General features: G+C 49.3%; 1 protein-coding gene across 18 annotated transcripts in view; it reads left to right on the top strand.

Annotated features, from left to right (window-relative positions):
- The window catches only part of TRERF1 (transcriptional regulating factor 1), a 295,497-nt gene that overhangs the window by 134,367 nt on the left and 144,146 nt on the right, over positions 1-16,984 (top strand). For 2 of the 18 annotated variants that reach the window (XM_067752933.1, XM_067752934.1), the window contains exon 3: positions 13,899-14,008. The exons of the other annotated variants lie outside the window; for them this stretch is intronic. The gene's annotated coding sequence lies outside the window, so the exon portion shown is untranslated. The remainder of the gene's footprint in view (positions 1-13,898; positions 14,009-16,984) is intronic. 18 annotated transcript variants of the gene reach the window in all.

The following is a 16,984-nucleotide window of genomic DNA, read 5'->3' on the forward strand; positions in this document are numbered from 1 at the left end:
ACCGCAATGAGCAGCCCGCGCACCGCAACAAAGAGTAGCCCCTGCTCGCCGCAACTAGAGAAAGCCCACATGCGTAGCAGCGAAGACCCAACGCAGCCACAAAAATAAAAATAAAAACTCTTTAAAACTCAGAGAAAGTAGATGGAATATTTATCCTTGCTATGGAGAGCAAATGTGTTTGTGAAAATTCCATAAAAATGATCATTGATGAAATGGGATGTGTTCAACTATAAAGGCATAAAATCTATAAAGCAAAAATAATAACCATATACCCAGTCATTTCATGGTGGGCTTATGTGGCCTGAGGTTGGGGTAGTGCTCTCACAGTGACATGTTTACAGCTGGGGTGGCTCAGTAAAGTGGATTTGTTTTTCCAAAAAAACCCCATAGTAATTGTGATAAAGGGGACCGTATAGAAGAGGGAAACAACTGTGATAAAATGATGGATGAGAACATGTTGTCAAAAGTATGCCCAGAACTTAAAGATCAGGATCTTTAAGGTAATATTCGGGCTGTATTGGTAAAATAACCAAGACATAGGAACAGATAATTTCATATGAGGCCCAGTTGAGTGAGATGTGGAGAACAGTTCAATTTCCTAAACACGAAAGATATGTACTACTCTGAGGTAGTACTCCAGTTGGCCTATCATATTAGTGACAAATTGATCAAATTTATAAAACCCACTGTTGAGGTCCGTGGGAAAGAAAACAGGGTACCACCGTCATTACTGAGACGGAGAGCATGGCGACTTTGGACTGTAGTAGCAGTGACACTGTTTATACCTTTTGACCAGTATTTTTACTTCTGGGAATAAGTCCCACAGAAGTAATCCCAAAGGGGCAGAACACCAACTTGTCCAAAGATGGGAAAAAATTGGGAATCATCCAATTGTAGGTAACCCGGGAAAGGTTCAGTAAACTCGGACAGCAGTTTGGAGGAATACTTACCCACGTAGAGACTGGGGATTACAGTTATGTGTATCCAGAGCAGCATGGGGTAGCTCACCCGTGCTCACAGCAAGCTGGTAAAAATCTATGCACACACATTGAAAAGAATCTGGAAAAGGGCGGAGTTTATTTGATGTGTTTTCGATCAGGTTCCCCGCCCCGCCCCCCACCGGTAATATTGTTAATATATAATGCAGGTTTTTCAAAGAAGAAAGGAGTGGAGGAAATAATTCTGGTAGTAAAAAGGGGAAACGTGGGCAGCGTATGGTGGAAGACAGCCCTGGGCAGGGCGTCCACGTGGGCTGGATTTGAGTCACTGCATTGCCATGTGGTTTGGGGAAAGTCACACATCTTCTCCAGCTTCCCTTGTCTTCCCCCTAGAAGGAGGTAATGGTGACACCCACCAATGAGATCCCGGGAGTTCTTGCCTTCCAGGCAAACACTCTTTCATTAAACAGCTTTGCAGCGTGCTGGGGGCCCTGGCTGCTGTCCTTCGTTTTGTGCCCGCCTCCACTTCTAGGGCGGCAGTAGAGAGGGGGAGGCAGACAACCACACCCCAGAACTAGGCAGGCAACAGAACCGTTGCAGATAGCCCTGCGAAGGTACTGCAGCCCCCAGGAAAATTAAGCAAAGAAATAGGGGCCCTTTCTGTTTCAGAACTGGTGATGTGGCCCAAGGGGAAAAGACAGAGCCTTAAAAGAGAACATTCTGGTAAGCAGATTCAGATTTACCATGCTGTCGAACGTTTTTTTAGAAGACTCACTTGTGGACAAGGCAAGAAGGGAAGGAGGCCAGCCACTTATCTGGTGTGTTTGGGACACTTTGGGGCCTAACTAGTAAATTCTAGTGTGGAGCTCCTCTCCTTGGGAGTTGGGTGACCTTGAACTTCGTAACCTGAGCCCCAGATTCTTCGTTGTGAAAAATGAGGATAACCTCTCCCGAGTTTGTTGTGAGAATGACTTAGGATGTTGTGCCTAAATGTTCTCTGTGCTTTCAGTGACTATTTGTCAAGGTTTTTCCTGGATGCATGCCAAAAATGGCACGACGCTGGATCCCGTAGGGAATACAGAGCCGTCTGAATTATCGTCCCTGCCTTTGGGGAGCTTGTATAGCCTGGGGGTCGGGGGAGGTTACATGAACCCCTACAAAAGTATGTCATGAGAAGGCAGCAAGGTCAGGGATGGTGTTTTTAGGATGAGGCAAATCAGACCCTTCAGGGTGAGGGATGAGGGACTAGTTAAGAGGCAGAGTGTGGGGATGCCCGAGAGAGAGGTGGTATTTGGTGGGAGAAGGTTCCCGAAGGCCTGAGATGGATTTAACAGCCCTATAGGACGTCCTGAACACATCTGTGGCTGTTACCTCGTGTGGGCCTTATAGCAACCTGAGAGGTGAGGGCGCTGAGGTTTGCAGGGACTGAGGGATCCGAGCTCCTTCCTGGGCTGACTGGGCCCAGGACAGAGTCCTCTTGCCCGCTGTCCTGCTCTTGCATCTGAACCACACACCCTCTCAAGAAAAGCAGTCCCAGGCACTTCTCCCTCTGAGTGAGGAGAGGGGCTGAGGAGAAGGGGATGAAGGGGCAGGAGGGTTTTTGAGGTGGAGAAGAAGGTGAAGGTCATGAAAGGGGTCTGACTGATTTTCGGGAGGCAGTGATAGGATGTGGGACCTGGAGTCAGTCCCAGCTTTACAACTGCCATGACTGTGACCGAGTAAATTAAGCCTTCTGAGCCTCAGTTCCTCCCTCTGTAAAATGGGGCCATTCAGCTTACCTCCTGGGTGTGGGAGGACTAACTCATTTATATGTGCAGAAAGTGTTTAGCACTTAGTAAGTCTTCCATACGCAGTAGCTGCCGTTATGATGATGATGATTGTTATTATTATTTTATTTCATTTTTTTGTAATTATGAAGGATTGGTGCCTCTTGGAAACAAATAGTTGGCTTTGATGCCTAGTGGGTCAGTAACTTTTTACTTCACATGGGCAGGTAGATGCTTCTCTCTCTCTGCCCCTATTTATTTTCAGTTTAAAGCAACTAACCTTTATTAAACACCTTCTATGTGCCAGACACTTTGTTCTGTAATTTACATACATTATCGCATTTAAATCCTGCCAGTAATTCTTTGGGGGGTGGTTAATTATTCTTGTTTCTCAGATAAGGAAACAGAGGCTTATAGAGTCCACAGGAGGGGATCCAAACTCTGTCTCAATCTCTGAGCAAACATCCGATGGGCACTGGGTGCAGGACCTGGTATCTTAGGGCCCTAGTGAGCCCAGTGCCCTGCCCCTTCCTAGTCAGTGAACTGGGACATACTGGGCGGGGGCAGGGGGTGTCCGTTATTGCTGCCTTTTCCCCCTCCAGATTTAACTTTGAGTCAAGGTATTTAACCCCTCAGTGCTCACTCTTCTGTGGTTACATGACAGTGATAACAGCAATTAATTGGAGGGTGATTGTAAAGATTAAATAAGATAATACCCAAAGCTCCTGAGCACAGCTGCAAGTGGTGGCTGCCGTCACCCCGTCTGCAGCCTCAGACTCTCTCCAGCCCCCTGGGAAGGGAACCTGTTTGCTGGCTTTAGCCTGGGGGATGGGTATATAACAGCCTTGATTAAATATGTAAATGCTTTAGGGACAACTCCAAATCTCTGTGTTTGTGCCCGTAGCAAGAGGAGTTTGCTGAGCATTGCAAGTGTGAACCTACCTCCACTTTGGATGAATCCAAAGCAGACTTGGTGTGAGCGTTTCCTAGTATGAGAAAGCAGGCAGTCCTAGGCCTTGACTTCTTGGGGCCTTGGGTTCTGTGGTTGCTTAGCCAGGACAGGAAGGAGGAGTTGGCAGGGAGAGCAGTTAGAGAGTGGGATCAAGAGGAGGGAGGAGAGTGGATTGCTGGGCTGGGAGGACAGGGAAATGAGGCTGGGTGGGGCCCCTGACCGACTAGAGGCCCGTGGATTAGCCGGAGGCCTCCAGGCTGGGGGCCGGGGGGCCAGAGGTCAGGTGTTCTGAGAGCTGAGCTTCTTGGGGTTAGCCTTGGCTGTGGTATTCGGGACAGCTGGATTGGGGTGGAGGGTGGAAAGGAAAGGGGAGTCCCCTTAGGGGGATGGAAACCCATGATGCAGCCACAGAGAAATCCAGGAGGGAGAGGAGGTGCGCCTGTGCTCCTGTCACGGGGTGGAAAAGAGGGTGTGGGATGGACAGCCAGTTGGTGACTCCCTGGTTGTGGAGGAGAGCAGGGGAGACTAGGGGGAGCCCCAGTTTTAGGGCAGTGACTGAGAGGAACCCAGCAGAAGCAAGGTGGAAGGGAAAGATGCAGAGCTGACGTGGGACATGTTGAGTTTGAGAACCTGTGAGAACAGAAGGTGGAGGCGTCTGGTCAGAGCAATGTCCTGGCTGAAGGTGGGCGCCATTTGCAGACAGACTCTTGAAGCCCCAGGTGTGGATGAGCCCAGCAAGCAGAGTGTGGGCAGATGGGCGGTGGAGTCCTGGAGGACACTAAAGGGATAGGACTGGAGGCCGCAGGTTGGAAGGGTATAAGCTCCAGACTGGTTTTTATAAAACACCCCCCTACATGCACCCCCTCTCTGCTGCTTAAAATCCGCCCCATGGCCTGCAGCAGGGAGTCCAAACTCCTTAACCCAATGTGTAGGTCCTGTCCAGAGCAGACCTTGTACTAACCTCCCAGGGCTGCTGTGACAACGTACTGAAAGCTGGGGGACTTAAAACAACAGAAATGTATTCTCTGGAGTTCTGGAGGCCAGAAGTTTAATATCAAGGTGTCGGCAGGGTTGGTTCCCTCCAGAGGCCCTGCGGGAGAATCTGTTTCACGCCTCTCTCCTAGCTTCTGGTGGCTCCCATCAACCCTTGGCGTTCCTTGACCTGTAGCTGCATCACTCCAATCCCTGCCTCCGTCATCACATGGCCCTATGTGTGTCTGGGTCTTTGTTTTCTCTCCTTATAAGGGCACTGGTCATTGGATTAGGGTAGGTTTAAGATGACTGTGACCTCATCTTAACAGTTACATCTGCAAAGACCCTATTTCCTGATCAGATCATATTCTGAGGTTGCCGGTGGTCATGAATTTCGGGGGCGGGGGCACCATTCAACACAGTATAGGCCTCGCCTCTTCCTGCTTTTTTGGCCTTATTCCCACCTCCCACCACCATGGCCTCCTTTCGGGAAGATGTCCAGAGCCAACCCTAGCTCAGGTTCATTGTCTCCGTCTCATGAACTCCCCCCTCTGCGAACACCCCAACACTCCCTTCATTGCGCATGTCCTCCACCAGGCTTGAGCTCCTTGGGACAGGGACCAGGCCTTAGGTGTCCCTCCTCACTGCAAGGTAAGTTGGCATTTGAGAGCCCAGCCCCAGAGTGCCCTAGAAGTGGATTTGAGTCCTGGCTCCGCTTAACCAACCATGTGACCTCAGCCTCAGTTTCCGCATCTGTCAGATGGAGCTATTAAATGAGAATTTAATAAATTAAATGAGAAAAAGTATGTAAAGCAGCTAGTGGGGAACTTAGGGTCTCCTTGAGGGTGGTTGCCGTGTTTTTTTAATTCACCTTGTGTATCTGGCACTTGGTCCAGTGTCTGACTTGGTAGGTGCTGTATAAAATAGTTGTTGAGTAAGTGATTGCATGAGGAGACGTAGCTTGATGAGAAGGGACTCTGCTGTGTTTATGGATGTGACCCTCTTAGAAGCCCCCCTTCCTTCTGCTCTCGGTCTCCAAGAGCTGGGTAATTACAGTTTGAGTTTCAGCTAAATGCTGACGAGTGACAGTGAACGGGGGTCACAGTTTGAGTCAGGCTCACAGCCCTGTACCCGGCGTTTCTCTTTCATGTGGATGGAACAAACTCTGGCTTTTTACATTAGCGGTACCTATGGTGGCTGCAATAGATGAGTCACCATTTACTGTAAAGCTTTCAGATGCCCGGCAGACATATGCCAGTCTGGAGTGACAGTGCCTTCTGCGATCAGGCACCCCAGCCACGAGCATCTCAAGAGGGAGAAGTGGTAGGGAGATCTTGGGTGCGGATCCGTAGCCCTCTTAGCTTCCTGCTTCCCAGATTTCCTGCTGGACTTTTATTTTGATCTGTAGGCGTAGTTTTGCAGTCACTTAAATAAGTCTGTGCAAGTTTGCGTCTGCTTGCTTCTAAGCTAGAGGTTTATGCTTCTGTCTGGTTTTGGTTTTACGTGGAATATTAATTTATTTTTAAAGCGACCTACTCCCGTTTCTTGATTATCGGCCACTGAGAGCAGTGGTTCAAAGCCTAAGAACTTTTTTTTTTTCCTTTTAAGTAGAACTGTCTTTGGCTCCTCTTTGCCTGCAGGTGATGGTTTTCTTTTCCTTTCAAGAGATGAACCTGTGAAATTCCATTTGGTCTCCAGTGGTAGACAGGGCTTGGGAATTTCAGTCTTTGAGGATGAACTTAGTTGTGAAGAACCGAAAAGACTGGCAGGCGCAGCGTGTTCCCTCTTGCAGGTGGGGCTGGGTGGGGCAGGGTGTGGGGAGCGGTGAGTGGCTGGGAAGGCACCCACAGAGTGCCCTATACGTGCCTGGCTCCATGCTAGGAACCAGCTTCCCTGCAAGCGAGCCGTGTGGCCAGGGCCTGGGGCTGTCATGGAATTTCAAATCTGATTGAACAGATACAGCCTTTTTGTGCGTGTCTGTGTGGAGATCTGTGCCATGGGGCCTTGCGCAAGTTATGTAACCTCTCAGCCTCAATTTCGTCCTCTGTAAAATGGGCATACTGACCCTTTTCTCAATCAGGTGGTTTTAAGGATTCGATGAGATATTTAAGGCACCTAGTACAGGCCTGGTACATTGTAGGGCTCAAAAAATGATCGTTGTAATTACGAGAAATGCTGTGAGTCTCTTATTTTGAGAGCGTGGATGGTGGAGGGAGCCTTTTGGTGAGAAGAGGGGAGTTAAGGTGTTCCTTCTAGGTAAGCAGTGGTCAACTCCCTGGTTTTTGGTGGTAATTAATTTAGTATCTTAGGTTGGCCTCTGTGTTCATTTGACATGTTTCTGCCTCTCCCCCTTGGATTTGCTGTTGGCCCGTGTGGAATACCCCCTTTCCCATCCTCCAGGGCCCGTCCCCTCCTCTTGGGCTTCTCCTGTGATTGGTCAGACCATGCTTCCTGGCTGTATTTAGAGGATGGCCATGAGCCCCTGCCGTGTAGTTCACACCCTCCCACCTTACTCTGGCCAGTCAGAGGAGGTGGTCCCAAGGCCCCAGTCAGACCCCGGGGTCTCCCAGAGACTTTTGTGCCTCCCCTGGAAGCAAGAGGCTGTCGAGGACATCTGTTTTGGATTCTGAAATTCGGGGTGCTTTGGGAAGAACTGAGGTTTATGGGGACAGTGGTGATGGACTGTTTGAAATGAGAACTTGGGGACATTCAGGATAGTGGTAGCTGTAGCTGGACATTATCTGTGGTGAAGGATAAAGGGGCTGTGCTTGGCTTCCGCCTCCTTCCTCGTTGGTGGTGTCTCCTGAGTCCCTCCCTTCTCCCCTCCCCAGCTTCTGGAGGGGAAGATTCTTCACTTAGAGCAGAGCACACTTTCTTCCTGAATTTGCCAGTCTCACTGTGATAGGGTTGCCTCTTTTAGCCCGGTGTCTACTGCCCTCTCCCATGGTACAGTCCTTGCGGTAAGGGAGGCTTTGTGTCTTGTTTGCAGCGGCATATCCCTAGGACATGCCCTCAATAAGCCAGTGTTGAGAGAGGGAGTGAATGAATGAAGGGCCAGATGAAAGCCCTGCACAACGAGAAAAAAATTCAGACAGGGTGAAAGTGCTGCTCCCACCCCTGCAGCAAGAGGGTGGTTATAATTTGTTATTCTTTCTTCTCTGTGTGTGTTTGTGTGCTGGGTTGTGTAGCCGGCACTTGGGTTGTATCACGTTGATTCACAAATCCCTTTGCTTGGTTGTTCCTGGTGTAGTGATGATGTGGCATCTCTGAGGCGGCTGGCTGGGACAAGGGGGACAGTCCACGGCTGGGACCAGGAGTATTTTTCTCTGCATTAAAGATGCGGGTCCTGTGACCTCTGTTTCGTCATAACTGGGTCCAGTGGGAGGAGGGAAGCCCACTCATGTCGGGTGGGTCAGAGAGGTTGAGTGACCTTTTGTATGTAATTATCAGGATTCTAATGCCATTCTGAGTCCAAAGACAGTGTTTCTTCTGCAGCATCACCCTGACTCCTAAAATGCTAGAAGGCTCTTAACACCGGAATTCCCATCCACCCTGGGTCCTGTGTTACCTGCTTGGAGAACTGAAAGAGTGTGATAAACGGTGGTCACCAACACTGGCTTTCTCCACTCACTGCCACACTGCAGAGTATCTGACCACCAGGGATGGGAATCAGGACACAGAAGCTGGCTACTGTTCTCGTTGCCCTGAGTTCTACTGCATGTGTCTGGAACTCCGTGGCTCTGGTCTCAGCAACCCCTGGAGCTCTCTTCTTCCCCCCACTCCCCCTCTGACCCCATTGTCAATTTCTGGTTACTTCCAGTCAGCATTAGGCCTGGCACTGTCTACAGCAATGCACATTACTTTTCTAAAGCCTTCCATCTGGAAGAGCTCTCTTGTCCCGGTGTTTCTGGTATAATTCAGGTTTGCATTTCCCGGGCACCCAGCGCTGCAGCCACTCAGAAGGTGTGGGTCCTTTTCTGGTTGAGCATTGACATTTGGGGATCGGCTTCCATTCAGCAGTGCTTCTTCCCTTCTTTTCATGCAAGCAGGTACCTGAGGTACTGAGGTACCCAGAGGCCCCAGCTGGTAATTGGGAAAGGTAAGACCTCACTGTCAGGGGAGGTCTGGATGTGGAATCTAGTTGCAGTGGGGCCTATACCTTCTCTTTGATCGTTTTAGGTTTAATACGCTCTCCGCTGTAATGGAAACCATAACATAAGCTGATTAGTAAAATTTGACTCTTGGTTTAATGAGAAACCTGAGAGGGACCCACTTCCTCTTGAGTTTTGTTTTATTTTTAAAAATTCTGTACATGCTGTTTCATTTCTCTTCCTCTGGACTTTTCTTTTAGAAAAGTCACAAACAACATACTATACAAACCAAAACCATTTAGAAAATAAAACCAGACCCTGGGGAATACACAGCACTTAGCCTCCACGGCACCTTCTTCCCACCATCTGGTTGAGCCTCTCCATGTGTCTGATGGGGGAGCAGGCAGTAGTTGACATGGAGAAGCTGAGGCCCACGGAGAGGCTGGGAGTGGATTGTAGGCCACACTGGAGTAGGGCTAGAATCGGGGCTGCACTGCTTAGGTTCCAGGCCGGTGCTTATGCTTCCGCCCAGACCACTGGTATTAGATGCGAGATATTCTCCTTGTCAGTGTGTATCCTCAGCCCTCCCTCCTGTGGTTTCATTGGCTTACTGAATGTGAGCTCTCACTAAAGAATTGTTAGGATCATGCATTTATATGGTATCCGGACAATCTTCAATGGATTCCTTCCCCATCCATCCATCCATCCATTCATCTATCCATCAAAATATTTTTCGACCTGCTCTGCATGAGGCAATGTGCCAGTCCTGGAAGGTTGGAGGGATGAGAGAGTCAAACCTCCACTTCTGAAAAGCCTTTTCTTTGGAGTTGGGGCACAGAGCCATAACTGTAATACCAGGCACAACAGAGTAAGTACTATGATAAGTATCAAGCCAAATGGAGTAGTGGAAGAGGGGTTAAGTTTTGCCGAGAGATGCAAAGATGGCGCTGGAGCTGAGTTTCGAAGGATGAATAGAATTTTGGTGCTGGGCAGACTTGGAGAAGTAAGGACCAAAGGCATGATGCTATGGCTACACTCTCGTTTCCTTAATACCACACTGCACAAATACAGAGGTGATCCGGTCCTGGGTTTAAGTGGTACTTGCCTAATAATGGTTTCGCACAATTGCTTGGGCCTCCTTCACTTTGGGATTAGGACTGGAGGTGGAAAGTTGGCATTAGGAGAGGGCTAGTATTTATTGAGTGTTTTACTTACATTTATCCAATTGACATACATCATCTAATCAGGGGCACGTAGCTTGCAAGCGCTAGAGCTGAGATTTGAACTCAGAACTCTCTGACTCCAGGGCCCCTACTCTTCCCATAGTACTGCCTTATCACCTTCTCCTGGGAAGTCGCTAATGCTAAACAGTCATTCCCAAACAGCGGGATTCAGGTTGCAAAGTAGAGTGGCCGGTGGGAATGCTTGCGAAAATATTTTGTCGTCTTAACTCACGTCATTCAAACTTCCTGTGGTTAGTGGAAGGAGTATTTCTGCGTCAGTCATGCTTTCTGGAGGACCCTCTGTGGTGCCATTCTCTTGTGATGCTGCAGTTTGGCTGGTGTTTCAGACAATCGCCATTTATATTCCTTTCTGATGAGCAGGTATCTTCAGGCCTCTCACCTGCCCAAGATGACAAGTCACATTCTGTGCTTGAATGGGTTGTTAATGGATACAAGCATTTGACCTGGCAGAATCGGCCAGGTGGGATGGTGTTTTTATTGGACAGACAATGCTGTCCCATGAAATCTAAGAGAGAAACAAGGAGAGTGAGGGGGTTGAGGTGCAGCAACTCAGTACGAGGTGGACTTCCTGGGGCAGAGGCGGTAGACTGGGCGTTGGACCCAATTTTCCAAGGGATGTCTCGAGACATGGCGGGGGGTGGGAGGGTAAGGTAGGTGATAGTCATTGGGGGCAGGGTGGGTGCTTGAATCTTAGTAAATATTTAGTAATTGTGAAAAAATATTGTCATTCTAGAGTATATCTCAATGGTCCTCTGTCTTGATCCCTCTAACTAGGGGTTTGTGCCATAAATACTGTCTGAGGAAGGTGCCTGAGGCTGTCAGTTTTGTCACAAGAGGAAGGTGCTGTCCCCATGAGATCCCAGTCCTGTTAACACAGCTAATTTCTTGTCGCCACTCTCCACGGATGACTCCCTCTGCCTCCTTCCTCTCCTACCCTCCCCCCCCCCCCCCCCCCCCCCCGCTTCTCCAGTACAGTGCAGTTTTAGTTTGCAAGATTCTTTCAGGGCTGAAGAGCAGTTAATCTTAGAATCCGCTTCTCCAACAGCATCTTGCTTTTTATCTCTGTTCTCTATATTGGGGTCTGGGATTCTGCTGCTAAAAAAAATTTGAAAACCAGATGTCTAGAGCATTTCTGCAGTGTTCCTGGTCTGCAAGGGCGGCCCAAGGGGTTTGTGAGTGAGGGCTACACCTCCTGCTGTGTGTATTGCGGGGGTTGGGAGGTGCGTGGACCGATGCACCTGTGTGTTGCTCTTAGTCTGCTTCTGGAGCCTGGGTCCTTCTAGTTCTTCAGGGACTCATGATTCTCCTCCTTTCATCCCAGCCCGCTGAGGAAAACAACTTGGGGTTCAATGAGTAAGTCCCAAGTTATATATACTCTCTCCTGTCATACTCATTTCACAGACTAGGAAGCTCAGAGGGGTTGAGTAACTTGCTTGAGGTTACCCAGTTTGTAAGTGAAATGGCTTAGATTTGAATCCAGGTCTGATCCTAGGATTCATCATTTTTTACTACTGTATGCATCAGCCGTGCTTTAACCTACAATCAAAACTATTTATTATTCTCTGTCATTTCCCCCTCCTGGGGAGGTGGGCTGGGTAAACTTAGCACTGTGTAAAGTACTATAATATGTATATCCCAATTTTATTCACCTTGAAAGTACTGCTTTTGGATGTCTGGCTGAGGTGGGAGAGTTGGGGGCCCAGGCTCGGGGTCCTCAGTTCCGTCAATGTCAGGGTCAGGGGAGAGGTCTGGGAGGCTTACCTCCCAGCTCCTGAAACTGGACAGTAACGTCAACATCTGAGAGCTTCAGAGCACTTGGGCCGCTGGTTGCTCTCCTCTTTCTCTAAATCTTTCTCTGATGCTTTCTGTTCTTCCCCTGGATTTCTGATGGAGTCGTTAGAGCGTGGCTCAGCCATGAGGAACTGGGAACAACCTGCTTGGAAGGTTCCAGGTGTGAATGGGGGCAGGGCTTGAGGAGGACTGAAATGGAATGTGTGGGGGGCCATTGATCAGCTCTGGATTGCTGTCCACTGACTGTAGAGATTGGAGCCCCAGGTTGGTGAGACAGTGCAGCCAATCCGTGGGTCCCATCGGGCACAAAGTTGTTTAATGGTGTCTCCCGTATGGAGCTGTGAGTTATGCTACTGTTAAGGCCATGCTTCTCCTCAAGTTGTGAATATTAATTTTATTCCCCTTTTCCAGGGTGCCCCATGTCTCCACTTGAGGGAGTGGATACAGACCTACTGTAAGGGCTTAGATGCCCTCACGAAACACTGGAAGGAAACTTGGAAAAGAAATCCAAGGACTAGGTTGCTGGAAGAAAAATCCAGCTGGCTTGTAGGCCCCCAAAGCCTCAGATTCATCCAGAAAACTGGGGAGAGTTTTTCATTAGCTAGCTTTTCTCTGGTGCAATCACGTTTAAAAAGTCAAGTGTGGAGAGAAGGGATCAGGGACACCGAGTTTGTTGAGTCCTGGTGGGCAGAATCCTTCCCCTGGACAGGACAGAGGGTGACGAGCCCCAGAGCCATCCAGGAGGCTCAGCCCTCGCTCTCCCTCCTGTTGCCAAATATTTATTTACTGAGAACTGAATACTCCAAAGCTGGAGCTTAAGAGCTACAGCAGCTCCAGGACGGGCCGACTCATTTCGCCCTGATCAGCCACAGCTTGGGTTGCCGTTCATTCATTCTGTGGAAGTGGGGTGTCTGGGCCTTGCCCCTTGGCTACCCTCTGCACATCAGGGTCCCAGGAACGATAGAGCTGTACGTTGAGATAGGCCTTCAAGATCCCTTTTGTCATTCCACCCCTGACTTTGTAGAGGGGTGGCTAAGACCCAGAGAGGGGAAGCTGCTGCCACAAGGCCCCACAGCTCCACGCAGAGAACCAGGTCACAGAAACTCTCTTTTCGAAGGGGTCCTCCGAGGCACAGCCCCAGGCTCCCCCAGGATGCTGGCCCTATGTGCCCTGCCCCGCTTTCCTTGGAACAAGGGCTGGTGTTTCAGAGGAGGACTTTTTATGACTTCATTTCAGATAATGCAGTTGGGTACAGTTTGCCTGGTGGTTGCCTAAATTTAAACGAAGTGGGCTGGGGTGGGTGGTAGTGAAGAAGATTGGCTTGGTGCTTTCATTAAAGCACAATGTGTTGGGGGAAGGTTCGATTTTTATTTTTACTTCACTGAATGAGGGATGAGCACAGAGCTGTGGGTCTTTTTTCCCCTTTCCTTTTCTTTCTTTCTTTTTTAAATTATTAAATCTTTATATTCTTGAATCGGGACTGGTGGTGCATTTCGCTTTCAGACTGAGTATAAATTAAAGTAGGTTGAACTGGAATATTATTATTTTGCATTTCGTGATGATCAGGGACAGTGGTTGGGCCTCTTAAACATCTATAGATGAACTCTGGTTAGACTTGGGTTTCGTTCCCAATTCTGGGCACTTGCTGGCTGCGTGACCCTGGTTATAATTTCTAAACTTGACTTTCCTCTTGGTAAATTGTTGGTATCAATACCTATGTTTTAGAATTGCCGTGTATCTGAGTTCACATGTTGGAAACTGTGCCACAACATAGCTGCGTGCCACATGGAGGATACTCGTGAATTATTACTGGTTGTCCATCCTCTGCTGTGCTTTCCATGCTTTGCCCCCAGCAAGGTGGGACTGGATCGGGGGTGAGGTTGAGAGGATGGCCTCCTGAAGGAGGGGCGAGGGGGTGGTGTGGAGGCATGTGCTGGAGTGTGTGTGTGTGTCTGTAGAGGACTTGGCGTTTGGGGGGAAGCTGGCTTGTCTCCTCGGGGGGATATTAGAGATCTAAACATCTGGACCTTTGCCCCAGAGGATTGCCTTCCTGGGGTTCACCTCACTGATTTTTGTAATTAATTTTCTCAACCTTTGAAAATCCAGATGTATAAATATGGTCTATTTATTGTGTCTCTGGTTAGAAAAGCAACATGTTATAGAAAAGTGGGAGCAGACAGAAAATCATAGAGAAGAAAATAAAAATCATCCATAATCCCACCCTTCTGGGAGAAACCAGCATGAGGATTCTAAGGTCTGTGCGTCCAGTTTTTTTTTCTGTGCCTGTATACATAGGGTGTGCTTCCTGCTAGTTCATTTTTACAAAACTGGAATCATATTGCACATATTGTTATGTAACATGCTTTTTAAACAATTTTCTGTGAGCGTTTCCTAGTTGTAAACTGTTCTTTTAAAACACGGCTTTGGGTGGAGGCGCAGCATTCCGCTATGCGGATATTCCATAACTTATTCAACCAGCCTCCCTATTGTTCGTCATTTAAATTGCTTTCCGTTCCTTTTGCTCCTTCACCTCATGGTGCAGTGAATTGGGGAATGCAGATTTTAATAACTGCATCACTGTTTTAGGAAAGCAATTTTCTGGCGAAGCACACTGAACAAAACGGTTTCATTAGTTTCAAGTTTGTTTTCACGCCTTCCACGCTCCCCTAGATCTTTGGGCTTTGTAGTGAATTCGCCATCTGGGTAAGCACTGTACCTCTTCTGCATTTCCACCCCGTCCTCCACATACTGCTCACCCTTCAACTAATTTCCCCTCTGGTTATTAGGGGAGCGGGAACAACGAGAGATCACGACTGCCCCAGAAGATCCCAGTTCAAGCTCTGACCACGTCATTCTCTAGCAGAGTGCCCCTGAAAAATGTGGGAGCTTTTAAACCCTCTGTTTCTTTATCTGCAAAATGAAGGTGATAAGACCTTTCTGACCAGAGGATGAAGGTGAAATACAGTCATGGCCTCGCATCCGCTTTGTAACCTGAAGTTCCATAAAGATGTTGGTTGTTAGTGAAGATCACTTGGCGCTTGACCTTGAAGAATAATCACAGGGCCTGGTCCAGCGGTGCCGCAGCTGGCTTGCACCAGCTCTTGAGAGTTGATTCTGCCCATCTCTTCCCGACTCTATGACCGCTGGCCCTCATGTTGGTAGCTTGAGATTGGCCATACTGAGAGTATTTACACCATGGAAATTGACAAATACTACAATGTCAGCTGTCCCCAGAGGTTCTGAAGAAAATCAGTCAGGGGAAGGAGATAGAGGCTGATGGGGCAGGGCTGGGGGATGTCTGACTCTCTGCCCTTGAAACACAGCCTACCCTGTAGCCAGCCGAGCACCCTGTGTGCTGTAGCCCGTCACCTTGTTGTTGGTTGGGTGATGGGGGGCAAAGCCTTCCTCCATGGGGATGATACAGGAAGGCACATGGAGAGCACACAGTCAGCTCAAGTCAGGCACACATATGCATTGCACCCTTCAGTATACTGATCTCCGTTCTGAGGGCTCCCAGGATGTGCTGGGCTGGTGGAGTCAGCAGGAGGGCAGAGCAGTGAATGCAGGCGGGGGAGGAGGAGCTCTGTGGGGCTCAGGGGGTGGGAGAGGATACAAGGGTTTAGAATCAGAGACCCACGGGATTAGCGGCTTCTTGGAGGCCAATGTTCTCATGGCACACACAGACCCAGGAAGGCATGGAGGGCAGGATGGCTCCCCTGAGGCCACCCTTGTGTTCACCAAGGGATGAAGCCCAGTGTTCCATTCCCAGTCCTGTGCCTTGTGCAACACCACCATCTCCCAGATTTTGTTTTTTTTTTATTCCTGGTTGGGGAATAATGGCAAATGGGTGCAGTAAGCTAGTTTAGGGACCTGCTGAAGGGCACCCCCTAATCCCAGGCATTCAGGAGCCAGAGTGGGTTACGAGGATGGGCTGCAGTACCTCCCAAAACATGCTGCTAGAAGATGGGCCCTCCTGGTATGTAAGAGACAAAAAGTATTTTAGGCTGCCCTCCCGTCCCCACCCCCATGCGTTACGGACAAGCCAGTGTCCACCGTGGCTGAGCCAACACTTATTCAGCATCTGCTCCACGTTCATTTGCTAAGGTATTGAAAATCCCTGCCCTGGGAGTTGGAGAACTGGGATCTAGGGTCCGCTCTGCTGTTATTAAGTCAGCTGGGGGAGACAGGTCTTGGTCTGGTTTCTTCCTCTGTAACAGGGGGTGCCTGGCCAAATGGTTTAATGTCTCTTTTTTGCTCTGACCCCCTTTTTTTTTTTTTTTTTTTTGGTGGTACGCGGGCCTCTCACTGTTGTGGCCTCTCCCGTTGCGGAGCACAGGCTCCGGACGCGCAGGCTCAACGGCCATGGCTCACGGGCCCAGCCACTCCACAGCATGTGGGATCCTCCCGGACCGGGGCACGAACCCGTGTCCCCTGCATCGGCAGGCGGACTCTCAACCACTGCGCCACCAGTGAAGCCCTCTGACCCTTTTTCTAAGCCGGAGATTAGACAGCGTCCCACTTCCAAAGCGTTTCAGTCTTTCAGTTCCTTTCCCAGGTGGCGACCACTCCTTGGAGCACAGGGTTTGGGGAGGGATTTCAGGGTTGGCTCGTGCTCCTCCAGGGCATTTCTTGGTCTGTGGGTGCCCAGTATTTTCCCGCATGGTTCCCAGTTCTAAGCCACCTGGTACTGGCTGGTGGTTAGGTGACCATTGCCCACATAGAACGTTCCCCACAAAGTAAAACTCGCCCACAAGTGCTTTCCTAGCAATGGGTGCACTGCTGGTGGGCAGGGGTGAGAAGTTGGGTGTACTTTCCTCACCGTTGGTCGGTTGGGATTTCGTGTCTCAGAACCGTACTGTCCTCATCCTGGTACCGCCGGTGGCCTCCCACCGAAACTTTACAGTGATACCAGAGCAAACACATACGCTTCAAAACTAAAATGTGACGGGGTGAGGTAGCAACAGGAAGTGGGGAAGTGAGCAGAGCAGAGCTTGTGATGTGTGCTCAGAATGCTGTTGACCTTTTTTCCCCCCCTTTTAAAAATCATATAGTTCACTTCAATGGTTGAGGTAGAAGTTCTTGTTTTAAACGGTTCAGCCTCTCGAGAGGCCTAAGGAGAGAGCACATGGCGGGGGTAAAACAAGTTTAGGGAAGATGCAAACCACTCTTTCCCCACCGTGCTTGGCAAAAGGTATGCAAGTTCATGTCAGGTTGGTGTTCTCGAGACTGT

Source organism: Pseudorca crassidens, chromosome 10 (assembly GCF_039906515.1).
Source record: "Pseudorca crassidens isolate mPseCra1 chromosome 10, mPseCra1.hap1, whole genome shotgun sequence".
NCBI lineage: Eukaryota > Metazoa > Chordata > Mammalia > Artiodactyla > Delphinidae > Pseudorca > Pseudorca crassidens.